This window comes from Salvia splendens, unplaced genomic scaffold, assembly GCF_004379255.2.
Source record: "Salvia splendens isolate huo1 unplaced genomic scaffold, SspV2 ctg316, whole genome shotgun sequence".
NCBI lineage: Eukaryota > Viridiplantae > Streptophyta > Magnoliopsida > Lamiales > Lamiaceae > Salvia > Salvia splendens.
Window position 1 is genome coordinate 59,923 of NW_024598958.1, and position 7,172 is coordinate 67,094.

At 34.6% G+C, this 7,172-nt stretch overlaps 1 long non-coding RNA gene across 1 annotated transcript; it reads right to left on the reverse strand.

The window, feature by feature from the left end:
* Positions 1-525: 525 nt before the first annotated feature.
* Positions 526-2,410, reverse strand: LOC121789726. The gene is made up of 3 exons (XR_006048144.1): positions 2,323-2,410; positions 2,171-2,244; positions 526-711 (listed from the first exon to the last, which is right to left on the reverse strand). It is a non-coding gene; the product is annotated as an uncharacterized LOC121789726 (long non-coding RNA).
* Between the last annotated feature and the right edge of the window lie 4,762 nt (positions 2,411-7,172).

Consider the following 7,172-nt stretch of genomic DNA (forward strand, 5'->3'; position numbering starts at 1 on the left):
TATTTTAAATTTTAACAAAATTATATAAATATTATTTATATTATATTTAAATTTAATATCATCACAATTTTTCAATAAAATTAAAATTTAAAATTTTTAATAATTGAAAAATCCACACACACTTCACACACTACACATAGTACATATATTTCACACACACTACACGCACTTCACACACTATACATACTACACGCACTTCACACAATCACACATTTCACACAATATACACATTTCACACACTACACACATGTTATACAGTTCACACACATCACACACTACACACATTTCACACACTACACGCAATTCACACACTTCACACACATTTCACACACTACACTTGTCACGCCCGCATTTTCTAAGGATAGAAAACACGGTTGATCGTGACTGGGGGAAGATTAAAGAAGCGGGGAAGAAAGGGGAAAAACATACATATTTGACTAAAAACTTAATAACTGAATTAACCTTGAAAACGTCATAATATTATCCTAACAATAATGCCAACTCTAAGTAAATAAGAAAGGACAATAAACAATTTTCAAACGAGTTAGACTCTGCACGAATAAACAATTCTAAAGAAAATGACTCTTAGCGGAAGCGTTCAAGACACGGAAAATGTCGAGTATGAAGACACGACAAACCCAACATTTATTAATCATGACAAAACAATCCATGAACTCTGCTCAACATCCTCCTCGTCCATCGCCGCTCAATCTGCACATTAAGAAAACAATATGCAGGGCTGAGTACTTGATGCACTCAGTGGACACATGCCAAAACATAGTTTGTCAAGCCATAATCAAGTGACCTTGGGGGGGGGGTTTAATTAAAAGAAACCCAAGTACACCAAAACATATATTTCACAAGTTCGGTCGGCCGACCCTTTTCCATCCACATTCACCATCACCATATCTGAACATACATGACAAGGAACGTGGCCACGAACCAAGTCACTAGACCGGCCAACTCCAAAGAGATAGCACACGATCTACGGGGTGTACACTAGTCCGAGCAGGGTTTGCGGCCCTACTGGGACCCGAATTCGATTAAACATACATGGCATAGCCACTTCAGATAGGTTCATTCAAATACAAAACATGGCAAGACAAACACTTTCCACCTCCTTTAACATAAAAAGTATTTAGGACATAGTCCTTATTTAAAAAGAAAGTCCACCTCAAACGCTTATTTCCTCAAACCACTTTCTGTTCCCACCGTAAACAACGTGCACAAGTTCACCATTTTCAAAATAACATGATATGCAAAAAATCAGACTTTGCAAAATAAATTAATTTAAAAATGCATGCATCCTACGTGTGTGCTCAATTTATTCTCCCATCATTTCTTAGTCCACACAAATAAATTCCTCACTGTTTTTTTTTCAAGAGTAAATCTAAAAAAATACGTGTATTGCCATCCATGATGAATAATATCAACTAAAGAATTTTAATATAATGCTCCCAACCATTAGTCCAATACGTAGCAATTAATTGAGGCCCAACTAAAAAAATTAACAAAGGCCCAAACTAAAACTAAGAAAAAGAATAAGAAAATCAAAACTAATATTAAAACTAAAGAGAAAGGAAAGAATCAGTATCCTAAACAAATAATAAAAACTAAAGGAATGGAAAAAAGTGTGTCAGTACGTATACTTCTATTTTCGCCAACACCCAGGCCTACACATATACATCCCTTCCATCTGAAATCCTCTCTGTTCATCGTCTCTCTCTCCCCCTTTTTTTTTTCCATCGCTCTCAAAATTTCTCTCTCTCTCTGAAATCAATCTAAAATTTACAATTCAGAAACTACAAGCTCATCTCCCTCCTTATTTCTACCGTAACTATTCTCTCCGCCTCTCTCAGTCTCTCCTCTTGGATTCAAAAAGGAAACAGACGGCAAATTCTCATCCCTCTCTATGGTAAGTCCCTCTCCCCTTTCCCCCAAACTGAATCTTTTATTAAGTTTCTAATTTGTTCAATTCACATTTTTTTGGGCAGACAAGGAAATTTTATGAATTGGAATTGCAGAGAAACAAAAAGGCACCTTCTAAGCATTAAAGATTGAAGCTTTAGGAGGGAGTATCATCATTCAACAAGTTTCAGGAGAATTACAGTGAATATGTGAACTAAATCATGGAATGGAATGCAGAGACTATTAGGGATTGTGTATATACCTTCCGGAGAGGCAAAACTTGCAGAAGAGAAGGTATTGAAAAAAAATTGCAACTCTCTTGGTTTCTCCCTCAAACTGCGATGTCCAAAATTTGCGTTGTTAAATCAAGAGTATTTGAAATTTTTCGTATTTAATGGGAGGAGGAGAAATTACCTTCAATGAAGAGAAGAAAAGCTGCAGGAACGACGGTTGGTTGAGATTGTGGGAGGAGATGTATAAATGGAGTTAATAGAGAGTATTTGGTTGGAGATTTTTAAGGAGTGGCGGAGAGATTTTAGGAGTGGAGGTTTTGGAGAAGAAAAGAAAACATGTAGAAAGGATTTAGGAAATAATGGCTATATTAAAAGTAGCCCAATAGCATAAGGATAAATGGGCTAAAAAAAAGACAAAAGTGATAGGCCCAAAAATATATAAATTTTAGTGCATTGATTAAATTGTGGTATTTTATTATTTTAGTACTTTGGTGTTATTCCAAGTACATTGTAAACGAACGCCCAAATTTTCCTATCGACGACTCTCACGTCAATCTCGTCGACAACATACGCCACACAATTAATCAACAATAATTCAAGCATTCACAACCAATCGAAACAAACACGGTATTTTATTCAAGGTCTATCACTCGCTCGTTCTGAAAACAAAAAAATCTTAACTTAAAAAGTTAGAAAAAAAAACGGGTATTACAACACTCATTTCACACACTACACACTTCAAACACTACACACACTACACACACTATACACAAAATAGACACATTATACACAAACTAAACACACTAGTTACACTATTCACATTGTCTACCATTACACACACTTACAATTTTACACGAAATACACACACTACACACACACTTCACACAAACTAAAATTTCAAATTTAGTCCAGTTTTTTTATTTGTTTCAATTTAAACTTTTGAAAAATCTCAGTTTTTCAATTTGATTCGGTTTGAATCGAAAAAAATCTAAAAGCTGAAAAAAAAATTCATAAATATGATGCTTGAAATGTGTGAAATGTGAGTAGTGTTTGTAGTGTGTGAAATGTGTGTAGTGTGTGAAGTGTGTGAAGTGTGTGTAGTGTGTGAATTAACATATTAATTATTCATATTTCATTCCATTCCATTTCTATATTAATTTGTAGTTATCAAAGATGAGGTAACAAGAATGAAATCAATCAAGGAATAACAATTACATTCCTTTTGCATTCCTTTTGCTTACCAAGCACAAGAATGGAATGGAATCAATCAAGGAGAAACCCATCATTTCATTCTCATCTCCATTCCATTACCTCCTCATTCCATTCCATCATACCAAGAAGCCCTAATAATTAGGTATGTAGAAACCTAAGAATATAAAAAATCATATAAAGAGTAGGTTTGTAAATGAAAACATGCAAAAAAAGTAACTAAAAAAAGGTGATTTCCAACTTTTTCGCCCAGCATATCCTGTCCGCTCGGATCTGCCAGCGAGACCACCCGGTCCGCTCGGCCTCTTTGGAATGCCGCTTCTCGGTCATCTCTAAGCAGACACTCTAGGTTGCTCTGTAAGCTACTCGAGCTACTCGAAGCCTCTGTCTCGTCCCTATACCATGCTCTTTACCATTTTTCATCACTTTATTCACCTAATTCTCAAAAATTTCTCAGTAAACTCGTCATATAACCAATTGGTACAAGAATGACACAAACATAGACTTCAAGTCACTAATCTCGACAATAAACACGTCATTCGACTAAGTCAAAAACCACAAAATAACGAGTTTATCAAACAACATTACAGTATATCATATCAAAATTTAGAAAATGCATAAAAAATATATAGTAAAGATATTTTTAAAAGATATGAGTATGTGATAAGTTTAGTACAATTACAATCAATGTATAATTTGAGGTATCACTACACAAGGCGGATCTAGTAAAGGCATAGGAGTGACTTTGCCCCGCCTCATATTTTGTATTCCATGCACTGCATATATTACCAATTGTAAAATTTATTTCTTTTAATTTCTCAGTGAATGTCCCTCCTCAAATTCTTAAATTTTCTTTATTGATAAATTTGTCCCCCTCCCTGTAAATTCCTGGCTCCGCCCCTGTCGCTATATAGATTTTTCTTTTGGAATAAAGGCAATAGTATAGTTGGATTGAATGTTTATAAGTTTTCAAATTGTTTCAAATTGCCCTTCATGTCATGGGGGTATTTTCGTCTGAAAAAACTTAGAAATATTAAAAAGTACTTTAATTTATAGTTATTCGTAATTGACGGATCTTGATACGCTCGGATTTTACACTATTTTAAGGAAATTTTGTGGTCCGTTTTGAGTGTTAAAGTTGCATTACATGTCCATTATTTGTATATTTTATCAATTTTGGTATTTTGACGTGTTTTGTGAGAAATGTGCAAAATAGAGCTTAAAAAGGCATAAAAAGTCAAAGTTCGGAAGCTGGAGTAGAAGGCAACCAAGTGGACAGCTGGCGTGCGCCAACGGTCGCTGAAAATCACTCCAGAACTCTTTGACTCTCACCAGCGCCCGCTGGGAAAACGCAGCGCACAATAGCCTGTGCTCAAACTCAATTTTCTGGCGATCCTGAAGGCCGATCAAGGCGTTGTACGTATCATTCTCAATCAGAGTTCTGTGAAGAAGGTTATGGCAGTTCTACCAAAGTCGCACAAAGCTGTCAAATACAGTTTAGGCGAAAATTTAAAGAAGGAAAGAAGACATTACTTTGTGAATCCAAATCTTTTCCTTCTACTATGGGGCACGAAAATTCCATCTTTACTATTGCTTGGAGGAATCTTTTTACCAAATTTAAATCCTATTCAAGCCTATATATACCCTATAACCTAATTCATAATATTCACTCATCCATAGCCCCCAAAAGGGGAGTCTCCAAGGCTCCTCTCTCTCCATTCCATACTTTAATTCTTCCATCATTCTTGGAGATTGAAGCAAGGCAAGAGGAGCATGAAGACTTCAAGATTCAACTTTGGGTTTTGTTTGTTTATTTCGTGTCTCGTATTTTAATTATTGTTTTAGTTCATATCTCTATGGATTACTAAACAATAGAATTTTGAGGTTTGATAGTAATTAATTTTTATGTAGTTGTTTTTATGTTTAATGTTCAGAACTCGTTCCACTTGATTTTTCTTGAACTTTTGTTCGACTAATTGTCTGTTACCTTGATTATTGTCAATCTTTGATCGGTGATAGCTTTGATTGGTTATCTTATATGTTCATACAATAATTGTGACATGAGTATTGTTGCATGATAGGGAGAAATCGTGGTAAAACTTGAGTCGGATGAACGTAAAACTAATTAGAATAACAAAAGAGTTAGTTAAATCATTATCCTTGAAATTCCTCAGTTTGCCTGATTCTATCTTATTTGTTTTATGCTTTTACGTTATTTATTTTTGTTTAGTTTTGAACCCAAAACTCTTGTTTCTCTAGATAGTGTATGATACTTAGTACATGATAGACAGTTGCAAATATATTCCCCGAGTTTGATATCCCGGTACTGACCTTTAGCTATACTATTTCTACATTGTATACTTGCAAGTAGTTGTAGTGTTAAAAAATAGTGCATCAAGTTTTTGGCGTCGTTGCCGGGGAATATTCTTGCGTTAAGCTAATATTATAGAAAGGTTGATAATACTAATTTAGATTGTAATATTATTTAATTTTAGTTTTCCTTCTTTTGATTTTTTATGAGGTACATGAGGAGAACAAGGAGCGCAACAACATAGGTGTTCCAATATTACTTTAATTTTCTAGGTTTTAATTTTTCTTTTCGTTTTTCTTTAAAAAAATTATAATTTTTCTTTCTTAGTTTATTTTCGTTTTTCTAAAAAAAATAAAAATTTTCCTTGCTCGGATTTTTCATTTTTCAAAAAAAAAAAATTGGAGCAGCGAAAGAGGAACAGTGAGGACAAACCATCCTCAGCGGTCCGCTGAACAAGCAAGACAGACGCGACATTTTCATATAAGGTATATTTCCTCCTTCCTTCTTTCATTATTTCTAAACCTAGCATCCAGTTCTCCCCTCTCTTTAAATTTTATTTCTTCACTTTATTCACACTCCAAATTCGCATCACTCAATTAAAATCTTTGGATTATACCAAATTGTTCTTGTGCTCAATTGTCAACCAACGCGAGGTACATTCTTCTTGTAATTTCTGAGCTTTGATCTTGAATTCTTTAATTGGATGACTTTGTTGTTGGTATATATTTTGGTAGTTTAGATTGGAGTTTGATGGGGGATGGTATTCTTTTGATAATTTGTTGGTGAATTTGTGAGTTGGATTTATTGGAATTAATTGTTGTTGGGTGTGCTTGAATTAGCTTCTTTTTGTGGATGAAATTTGAATACCCCGTTGACTTGAATGTTGATACGCATAGTTCATGTTCATAGCATTGTGATGCTATTTTTGTCTTGCATGGCTTGAGTACATTTTTGAGCTTATATTGTTTTGCATGTTTTTGGACCATTGTTGAAAATTCTTACAAATTATTGGGGGATAGAGATCATGTTGGGGGATGATTTTTGAATCAAGGTAGTATAATTGGTCCTGCATATGATTATTTTTACACCTTGATTTGGTTCAAGTTTGGGATTCCAACCCTAGCTATAAATACTATTTTGTAAGACTTTTGTTGGTAGACTTTGATGAATGATATTTGAAGACTCCTTTGAGAACTTCTCCCTTGTGAGATTTTTATCCAAATTCCTACATGTAGGTTGCTTGGTTTATATTCATTAGACTAGATCAGGTATAGGTAAGCATTTATGGTGGTGTAGTCATGAATGTGGAGCCAATGGAGTGTTTGCTTTGGGTGAAAGTAGCCTAGGGTTGCCCATATCTTCTTGTGAGAGGTCATAGGTCCCCAAAGAGGATTCCTCCCTCTTTACACCCTTCTTCTTTTTCTAACCTCTCCACCAAACTCCTTTTTTAACCTAGTTTTTGTGGCTAGCTCAACCTATCATTTTTATCTTAACTTAAAAAATTGGAGTCA